This window comes from Epinephelus moara, chromosome 23 (assembly GCF_006386435.1).
Source record: "Epinephelus moara isolate mb chromosome 23, YSFRI_EMoa_1.0, whole genome shotgun sequence".
NCBI classification, from domain to species: Eukaryota; Metazoa; Chordata; class Actinopteri; order Perciformes; family Serranidae; genus Epinephelus; species Epinephelus moara.
The window spans coordinates 7,412,150-7,423,370 of NC_065528.1; the positions used below are offsets into that span (position 1 = coordinate 7,412,150).

The window sequence follows — 11,221 nt, forward strand, 5'->3', positions numbered from 1 at the left end:
AAGGTCTCTGCACAGCTCTGTTACAGATGATATGGGTTTTATAGCTTATATTTTTGGTCAGTTAGATCAAAGAATATAGTCAGCGTCATGAAGGTAATTACTTCTCAGGTTCTCCCCTAGCTAGCTGCACTGACCGTGAAAGTAGCAGTAAAAGCTAGTGAGCTAAAAGGAGAGCGAATTAGCTCTGTGCTTCGGTTTTATGGCTCACAAATTCCTTTTTTTTTTGGTCCACTTTCTAGCAGCTATTTTCAGCCAAAAAGTGATGATGCAGGGGCTGTAAGCAACATGCGCCACACCAAACAATTAACTTATGGACTAATGTTAGCTAGTGTAGAAAGTTACATCTAGTTAATGTTAGCCAGTGACAGTACAGAAGGTTACACCTTGTGAAAAACAGTCACATGGAATGGCAGGACGGCACACAAAATATGCATGACAGTTTGTTGCGATGGTGATGCCGTATTGTTTACAAAGAATGGATTAAAATGTATCAAATAAGATAATTTTGTGTTTATTATATAATGTATTTTATTAATTTCCAGTAGTTGTCCAAGTCACCTGTGTTTTCACTTTGTGTGACAGAGCTATGTAACACCTGGTTGTAAATTCTGTCGCAGAGGACACCTCCTGGCTCAAGGTCCTGTGTTTTTTACCCATTCACTGCCCCTGTCTCCTTGGTAGACCACTCGCTTTCCTCTTTGCTCCCATTAGTGCACTGTTTACGTGATCGCAGCCTTCCAAAATATGTGGGTTATGCCAAATTACTGGTCATGATTAAGTGGGAAATGCATTAGTGTGGTGCATTACTGTTCATAGGAAAATTGATCAACAGTGTATGAGAACAGCCTGAGAAACTTGACTCCAGATCAATGCTAATTTTGCTCCCTGTCTGTTTGATGTAACTGTATGCTAACAGGTTTGCAAGATAAACTAATGAGATAATATGACGCTGTTGTGTTTTGCTTGTTGCATTGCTTCCAAGTGGACAAAAAAAAATGTTTAAAATGTTTGTGATACCTCTTCTTTTCTGTTTCTGCATGAGAGCCAAAAGACTAAGTGTTAACAAAACTTGATCTTGATCAATTTCATGAATGCAACAAACTATAAACACAAGCTGTGTCCTTTAATTTTCCTTTTGGGTTACTGCAACACCATGTAGATGTTGTTTTGTTTCAACAATTACCTCCACCTTAAACAGCAGATGTCTCAGGCCAATACAGACAGTGTGAAACCACAGTAGAAATATGTCACACCAGATGGCCTGTAAATCATTCTTTTCTCTGCTATGTTTCAAACTCTAATTATAATAAAGTAGATTATATTGATGTCCAAGATGAGCTAAGCTGTGCAGTAACTGACAAACTGCACGCGTGCCCTGTTTTCCCCAAATTCTTTGGGATACGTGTGCGTCGTGGCGGTGGTCCCTCCAACCCAGCAGACCGTTGGCCTGTTTGGGTTTGTTGCAGCCAGACCACGACAGCAGGGGAGAAGCGGGGGGCTCCTTTCATGAATGTGCATGTGAATGTCAACAGCAGCCTCGGCCACCAAAAACCTGCCCCCAGACCCATTAGCGAGCAGGGGCCAGAAAAATAGATGTTGGAAAAACACATTGCATAAGACCTTACGTAACACGCCCCAGAAATTAATAGCTGAAGCAAAGAAGCGGAAGAATCGGGAAATTATGTTGAGGCCTTGAACTATTGTGTTGCAGTCCTGGCATGAGGGGGCACGCAGGAGGGCTCAGAATGCTAACTGCTTGTTATGGCTGAGAGGGACAGTTTAATAAAAACCTGACAATGTACAAGTTTCTTTCAGAAATGTAGATAGAGTATACTTTTAGCATCCTCTGAACGGTCACTATTGTAGGATAAAGTGATCAACATAAAGATACACCGAGGTGTGGTTACAAACATACCCAGGATCTGAAATTATATTCTTCAAAATGTCACTTATAAAAACTGAAACGATAAAACAGTTGATGGTGAAGTGAACCATTAAGGGCAGATTGGTGGAAGTTAACAGATTGGGACAAATCAGAAAACAAAGACACTGAACTGACTTGTATTTCTCTAAACCTTCAGTGTTGTGGCAAACCCCACCCACCCATTTGAGGCATATCTGGGTTAAGTACCTCATAAATCTGAGTATAGTATTTGCAAACACTTTAACCCAAGTTAAGATAAGGAGGAATCTGTCAGGCTCCTCCTCTTGGTTTCCACAGTGTGAGAGGGCAGTAACATTTCTGCACACTGAGTGAGCGAGTTCCTGATCATAGGCTACCTGATAACAAAGCTGCAGGTTCATTTCCATGTGGTGCAGCACATGCATGCTCATGTGATGGTATTGATGTCAACTCCAACCCTGTCTCCTAAAAATGATGTTTATATATTTAATTGCATTCATGATTATGTTGTAGTGACAAGATTATGTTCAGAGTAAATGTTTCTTGAAGGTAATGAAACACTACTTGTACCATGCTGGATTTGCAGGGAGTTGGTCGGGGCGGATGGCAGACATACAACGTGTACTGTGGTTACAACAGTAACATTGAATTTAAGACATTTAAAATTATCTTGGTGATCCGGGGATGATCAGTATGACTTCCACCGGCTGAGCCGGCTACTTCCAGTACAGTGCTTTGTTAACTTAAATTGGGATAAAATGATTTCATCTTGCAGCTCTTCTAGACTTGCCAAATATTATCTCATTAGGTGGGTTAAATTCCAATAATGAAAATAGTCATTTCACAGGGTTTGTGACCCTTAAAAGTATCCACTGGTTTACAGACGTATCTTTTGACATGTAAGTCAATGGGAGGAAAGTTTTTTGGGGCTGTAGGGCATCATGAGACGGTGTAATTCCACTGGTCATGGTGAAAACTGTCTTCATAGTCAGACTTCTTAATAGCTTGTTTGGAAATTATGTGCCTTTTTGTGCTAGGCCACTCCCACTGTCACACCCCCTTTAAGCTAACTTAACCAGCATGTTGCACACACCTTCACATACACACACTTGAACTCCAAGCTAAATTTGAGCCTCCTGGGGCACAAACTGTGGGCCCTTAAGGGTGGGAAAAGTTTTGTGGACTGACTGACCTCCTGACATGATACAGATATAAGAAGCAACTCTTTCACAAGCTTGTAAGACAGAATTTCAGACTGTCAGCTGACCTGCTGACCCATTTAGAGGGATGTTTGAGCCAGTGCTTTTAATGGTCATAATTGCGAGTACTCCTTTATCAACCCTGTCTCATAGAAATTATTTTTATACAATTCCAAATTGTTTCCTAAATTACACCGTGGTGAAAATGTAATGGCTGTTGGGATAATGTTCAGAGTCCTGCATGTGGTTTGATTTAGGCAACAAAACTGCCCTGGTTAAAGGGTTAGGGTTGATTTTTTCAATATTTAAAAAAGTGTGGTGAGTGCCTATAACCAACCGTAACTGTGGCGCTAGAACCTCCGTACACAGGGACTTGAGTGATGTTGCCCTTTCAAGTCCCCATTCAGACCAAATATGGAGTGTGAACTAGTAGCTGGAGAGGTACTTCCTGGGCCGAGGTGCCCTTGAGCAAGGCACCAAACCCCCAGCTGCTTGGGGCGCCTGTCCATTGGCAGCCCCCTCACTCTGACATCTCTCCCTTTAATGTATGTATAGGTCCTGTTTGGTCTTTGTGTGTGTATTTCGGGCCTGTGTGTATATGTATATGACAACGGAATGAAAACATTGAATTTCCTCTTGGGGATTAATAAAGTATATCTTGTATGACTCGGCATGTACGTTCATTAAAAATGCTTCCTCATTACATTGATGTAAAATGTAATTCCGGTGGCATGACATTTCTCTCAAAATACAGTTTAGTAGTATAAACTTAACTGCCACTCTTGAAAGTATTTTCAGGTAACTCCATGTTGGGTGGCTGGAATCATTAGCCAATACTGTGGCTCTACTGAGACGTACTGTGTGTCAGTGTGAGGCGTGGTGTTATTGAAAAGGAGTATTTATGCTTGACTAAGCCTCTCTGTGTAGATTAAAGTTGAAAGACAAGAAGTTTGCTTTGCCTTGCACTTGTACATTTGGAAATAAATCTACCCTATCATTTTACTCCGAACATTAATGTAGTGACCAACATGTGGATCACCATCAGACATGCATCTGTGATTCTGTTAACTCCATGCCTACTCTTTGATATTGATACTTGTTGCAGTGACATGTTGGTTTTATTAAGGTTTTCTTACTGAAAGGCTTCACCTTCAACTTCTTTTGTTCAGTTATTTGTGTTAGAGGCTTAAGGCTATTCTTAGACTGTCTTTGCTCTCACGGTCAAAATAACATCCATCTGGATAAACATCCACTTGTAAGAGGTGAAGGGTCTTTGTCGGGTTCTGTGCTCTCTCCCTCCAACAGATGAATTTTTTTACGCTAAATCAAGCTGACAGATGTTGGATTTCACAAAAACACAGAACACTGGGTCTGAGCATTCGCCCTCCTGTGCTGTTAGTCCGCCAGACTTTCAACAACAGCAAAACACAGATGTGGTTATTATCTAGAAAACACTGATTGACGATTGCACCATTTCTCTCCGACCATGAGCAAGGCATTGCAAGACTCACATGTTCAATTTCCAGCAAAGTAAAATCAAGTTCTCCCAGTAATCGTTCAAACAAGAGCAGTCATTTGTTCAGTCCATGTCTGTCATTTCTGAGTTGGTTACATAACGAGAGGTTTTGTTTGACTAGTTTGCTCAATGGGAGTTATCACGCAGTAACAGGTATGTTCCAGTCTGAAGTTTATGTAAGCTCTATTTGTCAGTATTATGCCCAAGTCCAAGTGATCAAGTTCAACAATGTTTGAACAGAGAAGACAGGACAGCTGCGGCAGGTTCAACTCAACTTCAAACCTTTTGTCCAAAGGGCAATTGATTCGCAGCATAGAGTGCAACATAAAACAAACAAGAAATAACATCAGTTACACAGACACATCGTTGACCAAATTTAACTCTTCATAATCAAGGGACACACCAGAAGCTACTGGGCAGGGTTGCACTCGTACAGAAAGTTCGTGACACAAAGGCAAAAGTGACAAATGCAACGCGATAAACTTCACGATCACATGGCTGAAAGCACATCCTTTGCTTCTTTCATCACATAGGTCCAATGTAATTTCAGCAAATGTGAGTTCAGTGATTCCATCATCTTTATTGAGGTTAAAGGGCAAAATCCTCAAGAGTCAGTCGCTAGGACTTCTCAGGTTACTGCCTTCAGGTCATGTCAATATAAAGGCAAACAATAAAATACGCTCAGTAAAGAACAAACACAGACGTAAACCTTAAGCATAACTTCGTTTCACTTAGTTGAGTCAGTCCCAGGTTCTGTACATGCCTTTACGTGCAGACTCAAGCCATAACGAGCCCTATGATCACTGACATGATCAGTTATTAGTTATTTTCCTGCAGCTTAATTAAGACCAGGATGAAACCAAGTCAATTTGCAAGTAGAACTGAAATGCAGAAGATAGTCACAGAGTTTTGGGGACATTTTGATATTTACCAATAGATTTCAACAGCTCTGAGGCTTTATTTCTAGCAGACCACCCATCTGCTACCTCTGCATTGACAGTGATGAGAACAAGGCAAGGTTTGTGGTTCAATAATATACTAGCTAAACTTAAAAGGCCAAAGCTGTAAAATCTTTCAAGCCTATCTACAACTTTTGGGCACTGGTAGACCTTTTCTACAACAGGCATTTTCACTGTAAATCATAGTAGGCTTCATGGAAACCGAGGAACTTAAAAAAACACAAGATATCTGATATTTTATCACTATCACCTATTAGCTCTATGGCTAACTGTAGCAAACAGCTTCCATCTATGATATCTTACGAAAATGCACATGCAATGGTTTGTATGATATCAAACAAATTAGCACCCCATGAATGATGTTATGTACTTAATGTATAATTACATACTTAATGTAAAGTTATGTAATTTAGGTTCAGGAGAGTAAAGTTATGTATGTTATGTTTTGGCAAGTGAAGTTACAAAGGTTAGGTTTTGGCAAGTAAAATTACATACCTTAGGTTTAGGAAAAGAAATATGGTTAGGCGTCATCACATTACGTGCTTAACATAAAGTTTCGTATGTAGGTTTAGGTAAGTACAGTTACGTAGGTTAGGTAAGGACAATTATGCATGTTAGGCTTTAGGAAATGAAACATGGTGACGTTGTGCCTTAACACCAGTCTCCTGGGGGAAAGTCATATGTTTGTTTGACCAGTTCACCACCCCAACCTACCTCTATCTCTGCAGACAATTTATAATAAATCCTTCTTTAGTCTCATTGGTGAAGTGATCACAGCCTTCCTGATTACACGGGATGTATATAAATTACTGGCTCATCATTACATGGGCATGAATTCTGACATATTACGTTTTGTGTGTATACATAGCAGTGCATGAGAACAGCCTGGTTTAGGTCCTGTATTCACTCTCCTTTATGCAAGAGCTGGTCTGCACTAAACTCCTGAGAAATATTAGGCTCCATTTGTCTAACTTAATTTAGCTAGATGTTTAAGATTGCTCACCAGCAAACATTAGCTGCTTACTTTGTCTGTTTGCCGTTTAGATTCGGTAGTCAGATTTGGTGGTGGGAACCCCTTGCAACTGCAAGCCTATGCTAATGATGACCCCAGCAGGATTCGAACCCTGGACCTTCCACATGGGAGCCAAGTGCTCTAACCACTACACAACAGCTGCCTGCTGCTGTGGGAAATTTGGTTGACAAGAACTTTGAGAATGAATTATTGAGTAAATGTGTTGCCTTTGAAATCAAAACAATGAGCTAAAAGAGGCTAAAAAACATTGGTGTTTTTGTTGTTTTTGCCACCAGCATCCAAAATGTCCTTTATTTCTATACAGTACAAACCAATGGGCTAAGTATATATGGTCAGCCATCTTTGAAGTGAAACCATCCAGCAATGCTTACTCCTTTACTCTCCTAAGGGACAGTATACGGTATCTGAAAATAAAACCAGTAAAGACAAGCAACACATTGTGTGGTACCATCATCATCACCAGCTTCAAGCCTCTCACCTCTTTTACAGATAGAAGACTTTCTGTTTCAGCTGACTGGGTCATCCACCTTTGTGAGCTAGATCACACTAGTTTGGTTATGCAGTACAGTATGTCAGCCTGCAAGTCCTTAGGTATGTAGCTGATACTTTTTCTGGTGAACTTAAATGCTCCCAAGTCCTGCTTGCCTGAAACTGGACCTGATGTCCCACAGTGTTGGGAGTATTTAATCAGTATCATATGAAGGTGGTCTACTCTCATGTGAGATGCTTTACTGAGTTTCTGTGCTGTGATTCAGGACATGAGACAACTCATGACATGTAGCATCAAAAGAGCACAGTGAGCATCCCTCCAACATGGGTATATGTGTACTGTGGAGACTCATCAAAAGGGTGATAATGGGGCATCTTGATGCTGCAACTCAGTGGCAGCTCTGATAGCTTCAGACATTATTCTTTTGTTTTTTCCATCAGTGTTATGCCTTAAGGGAATGAGTGAAGAAAAGAAAATGGATAAGCTAATTTCTAAGTTTATTAAGTAAATAAAAGAGAACAAAGTAAGCAAAGTGACATTGAGAGGCTCAGCTCCTGCAGAGTATGTTGGTTGAGAGAATGAGGTGGATGAAGGGCTGTTTGTAGGTGGTTCAGGTGCCACAGATTGGACAGGAGGACTTAGTTGAATAAGAGCTTCCTAAGCAAAGAATAACAGCCAGGTGAAAAGAGTAAGTGCTCAGTGCTCCATGTGCACTGAGACTAGGCAACAATCTCTTAAAATACACTAAACAAAAATTTAAATGCAACTCTTTTGTTTTTTTGCTGCTGTTTAAGTTAAAGGCACTGTATGTAAGAATGTGGCCAAAATGGTTACTGCACTCAAATTCAAAATACTGCCGTGAGTCATGCCTGCCCCACCTCCCCTACAGATTCAAGGTTGCTGCTCTGTGCTGAATTACTGCGTTGTGCTCCGGCGTCCGACAAAAATAGAAGTCCTGCGTATCTGTTGCGGAGTGCTCCGGAGTGCCGCAGCTGAGACAGAGCCGGAACGCAGCACAGCCGCACCCGGTGGAAACACACACATTGACTAGAACTGAATCCTATCGGCTCCGCTGCCATGCCAGAGTGCAGACGCAACCAACACTTATCTGGTGGAAATTGGGGGTGATTTGTTTGCCCATGGGCGGCTGCCGTGGCAGGGCTGCGTCACCGCGTCCTTGATCCTCGGTTTTCCAGCAGACCGTTCGAGCAAGTCCGGCTTCTCTGCTGCTAATGCTGCTGCCGGGATACAGCGGAGGAGGAGCCGGCTGCTAATGCTATGTACTGGGACACTGCTAATGCTGCTTGCCGTGCTGCTAACGTTTGTTTCTCAAAAAAATCAGTCGGCTCAATGACCCACCTGCACATGGGCTACAATGCATGATCGAAAATTCGAAATGTCAATCCTCGTCTAGCTATGATGCTAGTTAGCCAACTTTGGCTAAAGCTTACCTGTCAAGGAGAAGAGTAGCCACTTCAACATCCGATTTCAAATTCTTCTCCGCTTTCAACCGTCTCCATCGTTCAAAAGCATCTCCTATATAGACCCTCGCTTTGCCTCGAGTTTTGTCTTGGTGTTTTGGGGAATCATAACGAGGTCGTTTGGGTTTAGTCGCACCGTCAGCCATTGTAGCTCAGTCGTAACTGTAACTGATGCTGAGACTCTACTGACTGCATGACTGGTAGACGGCGGTGGGTGGCGAAACAGGCCAAAACACAAATTTAAAACATAAACATGATTTGCAGAACGTAAAAAAATTTTTTAAATGCGAATATTCTGGCTGTACTATTGTTGTCGGTGAGATCAGTATGTTATATGAACATTATTCCTTAGTCTCTGTGACATATTAGGAGGATTTTATGACTATTTACTTTAGATTTCTTACATATAGGTCCTTTAAAGATCTAAGACTTTTTTATGCACTTGATAGATATCTCTCTCAAATTTGGTTGCAAATTTGTTAAAATCCATGTTAGTGAGCACTTCTCCTTTTCTAGGATAACCCGTCCACATGACAGGTGTGCCTTGAGATTGGCATAATAAAAGGCCTCTAAAAAGTGCAGTTTTATCTTGAAAAAAGACATTTATCAGGATTTCACATGACTAGTACTACAGAAATGCATTTTTGGTCACAGTACCCCGAAGAATCAGTCAGTATCTGATGTGACCAATTGCCACGTGCAGTGTGAGGCATTTCCTTCACATAGAGTTGATCAGGTTGTTGACTGTTGGCCCACTCCTCTTCAATGGCTATTGCTGCATATTGGCAGGAATCGGGACACGCCGATCCAGAGCATCCCAAACATGCTCAGTAGGTGACGTGTCTGGTGAGGATGCAGGTCATGCAATAACTGGGAGCCTCCAGGAATTGCATTATCATGCTGCAGCATGAGGTCATGGCAGCGGATGAATGGCATGACAGTGGGCCTCAGGATGTCATCGCGGTGTCGCTGTGGATTCAAACTGCCATCATTAAAATAAACCTGTGTTTGTTGTCCGTAACTCATGCCAGCCCATACCATAACCCAAGTGCAAACATGGGGCACTGTGTTCCCAGTGCTGGCATTAGCAAACCACTTGCCCATGACGCCATACACGCTGTCTGCCAGCTGTGGTACAGTGCAAACTGGGATTCATCTGTAAAGAGAACTTCTCCGAAGTGCCAGATGCCATTGAACGTGAGCGCTCAAGTCGGTTAAGGCGATGAACTACTGTCAGGTCAAGGCAATGAAGAAATCAACAAGCATACAGATGAGCTTCCCTGACTTATCTAACAGTTTGTGCAGAAATTCTTCAGTTGTGCAAACCAATTTTTGCACCAGCTGTCGGGTGGCTGGTCTCAAATGATCTTGCAGGTAAAAACGCTGAATATGGAAGTCCTGAGCTGGTGTAGTTACTAGGGCTGTCAAAATTGCTCAAAAATGACGTTTGAATATTCCTTCTAAAAACAACTCATAGGTTCGAACCATTCAAATTTTTTTTTTTTCGCATTATGTCCACAAACTAATACAAGGAAACATACTTGTATATGTATTAATACAAGGAAACAAGGGGAATGACATGCAGCAAAGGGCCACAACCTGGAGTCAAACCCGGGCCGCTGCAGCGACAGCCTTGCACATGGGGAGCCGGCTCTATCCACTAATCCACCAATGCCCTGAGGGTGTATGTTCCTGACGTCAGCATGCCAATGACATGTTCCTTCAAAACTTGCAACATCATTGTGTTGTTTGATTTGCACATTTTAGAGTGGCCTTTTACTGTGACCATCACGAGACACACCTGTGTAGTAATGATGCTGTTTAATCAGCATCTTGATATGTCACACCTGTCAGGTGGATAGATTATCTCTGAAAAAGAGAAAAGAGAGGTACTGCTCACTAACACGGATTTTAACAAATTTGCAACCAGACATATACCTATCTAGAGCATAAAAAAAGTTTTGGATCGTAAATTTAACTGCGAGCAAAAACAAAAGTGTTGTGTTTTAAATTTTATTTCTTTTTTTTTTTAAAGAAAATCATAGCAGTCCATTACACCAGTGGTCAGGATGGCCGAGTGGTCTAAGGCGCCAGACTCAAGGATTGACTCCTCCCTCACTCAAGGGACTTCTGGTCTCCAAATGGAGGCGTGGGTTCAAATCCCACTCCTGACACAACTTTTCAGCATTGTCTCATTTCTTGGGACACTCTGTGCAGTGACAATGAAGTTAAATCTACTTCTGGCGAATACTACAACAAGATGCTTGCTTCATCACAGCCACTTGAATTTAATACATCCCTGATTATCTCAAGGTCTCTCCAAACCAGCAGGTGGCAGTAGACTGTATTCATCATTCGAAAACCGATTTGGGAAGACTGACAGGACAGATTCAAGATGCTAGTTAGCCAGTTAGCACATTACCAACACAATCCGATGTTGAAATAATAAAGCATATTTAATGTGCAAGCAAACAGTAACACTAATTATGAGCCACTTTTGCTAAAGAGCTTAACGGCAAAAAAATAATCTTATCTAATATACTCCATTAATTTTGATCTCACTTCCTCTTGACTTTAGCCATTTGTTTTCTGTCCTCACTTCTGTCTCTCTTCTCGTGACTGAGCTGAACGGAATTGGCC

General features: G+C 41.6%; 1 non-coding gene across 1 annotated transcript; it reads left to right on the plus strand.

The window, feature by feature from the left end:
• Positions 1 to 10,644: 10,644 nt before the first annotated feature.
• On the plus strand, positions 10,645 to 10,755 carry trnal-caa (transfer RNA leucine (anticodon CAA)). Its single transcript has 2 exons — positions 10,645 to 10,682; positions 10,710 to 10,755. It is a non-coding gene; the product is annotated as a tRNA-Leu (tRNA).
• Positions 10,756 to 11,221: the final 466 nt, after the last annotated feature.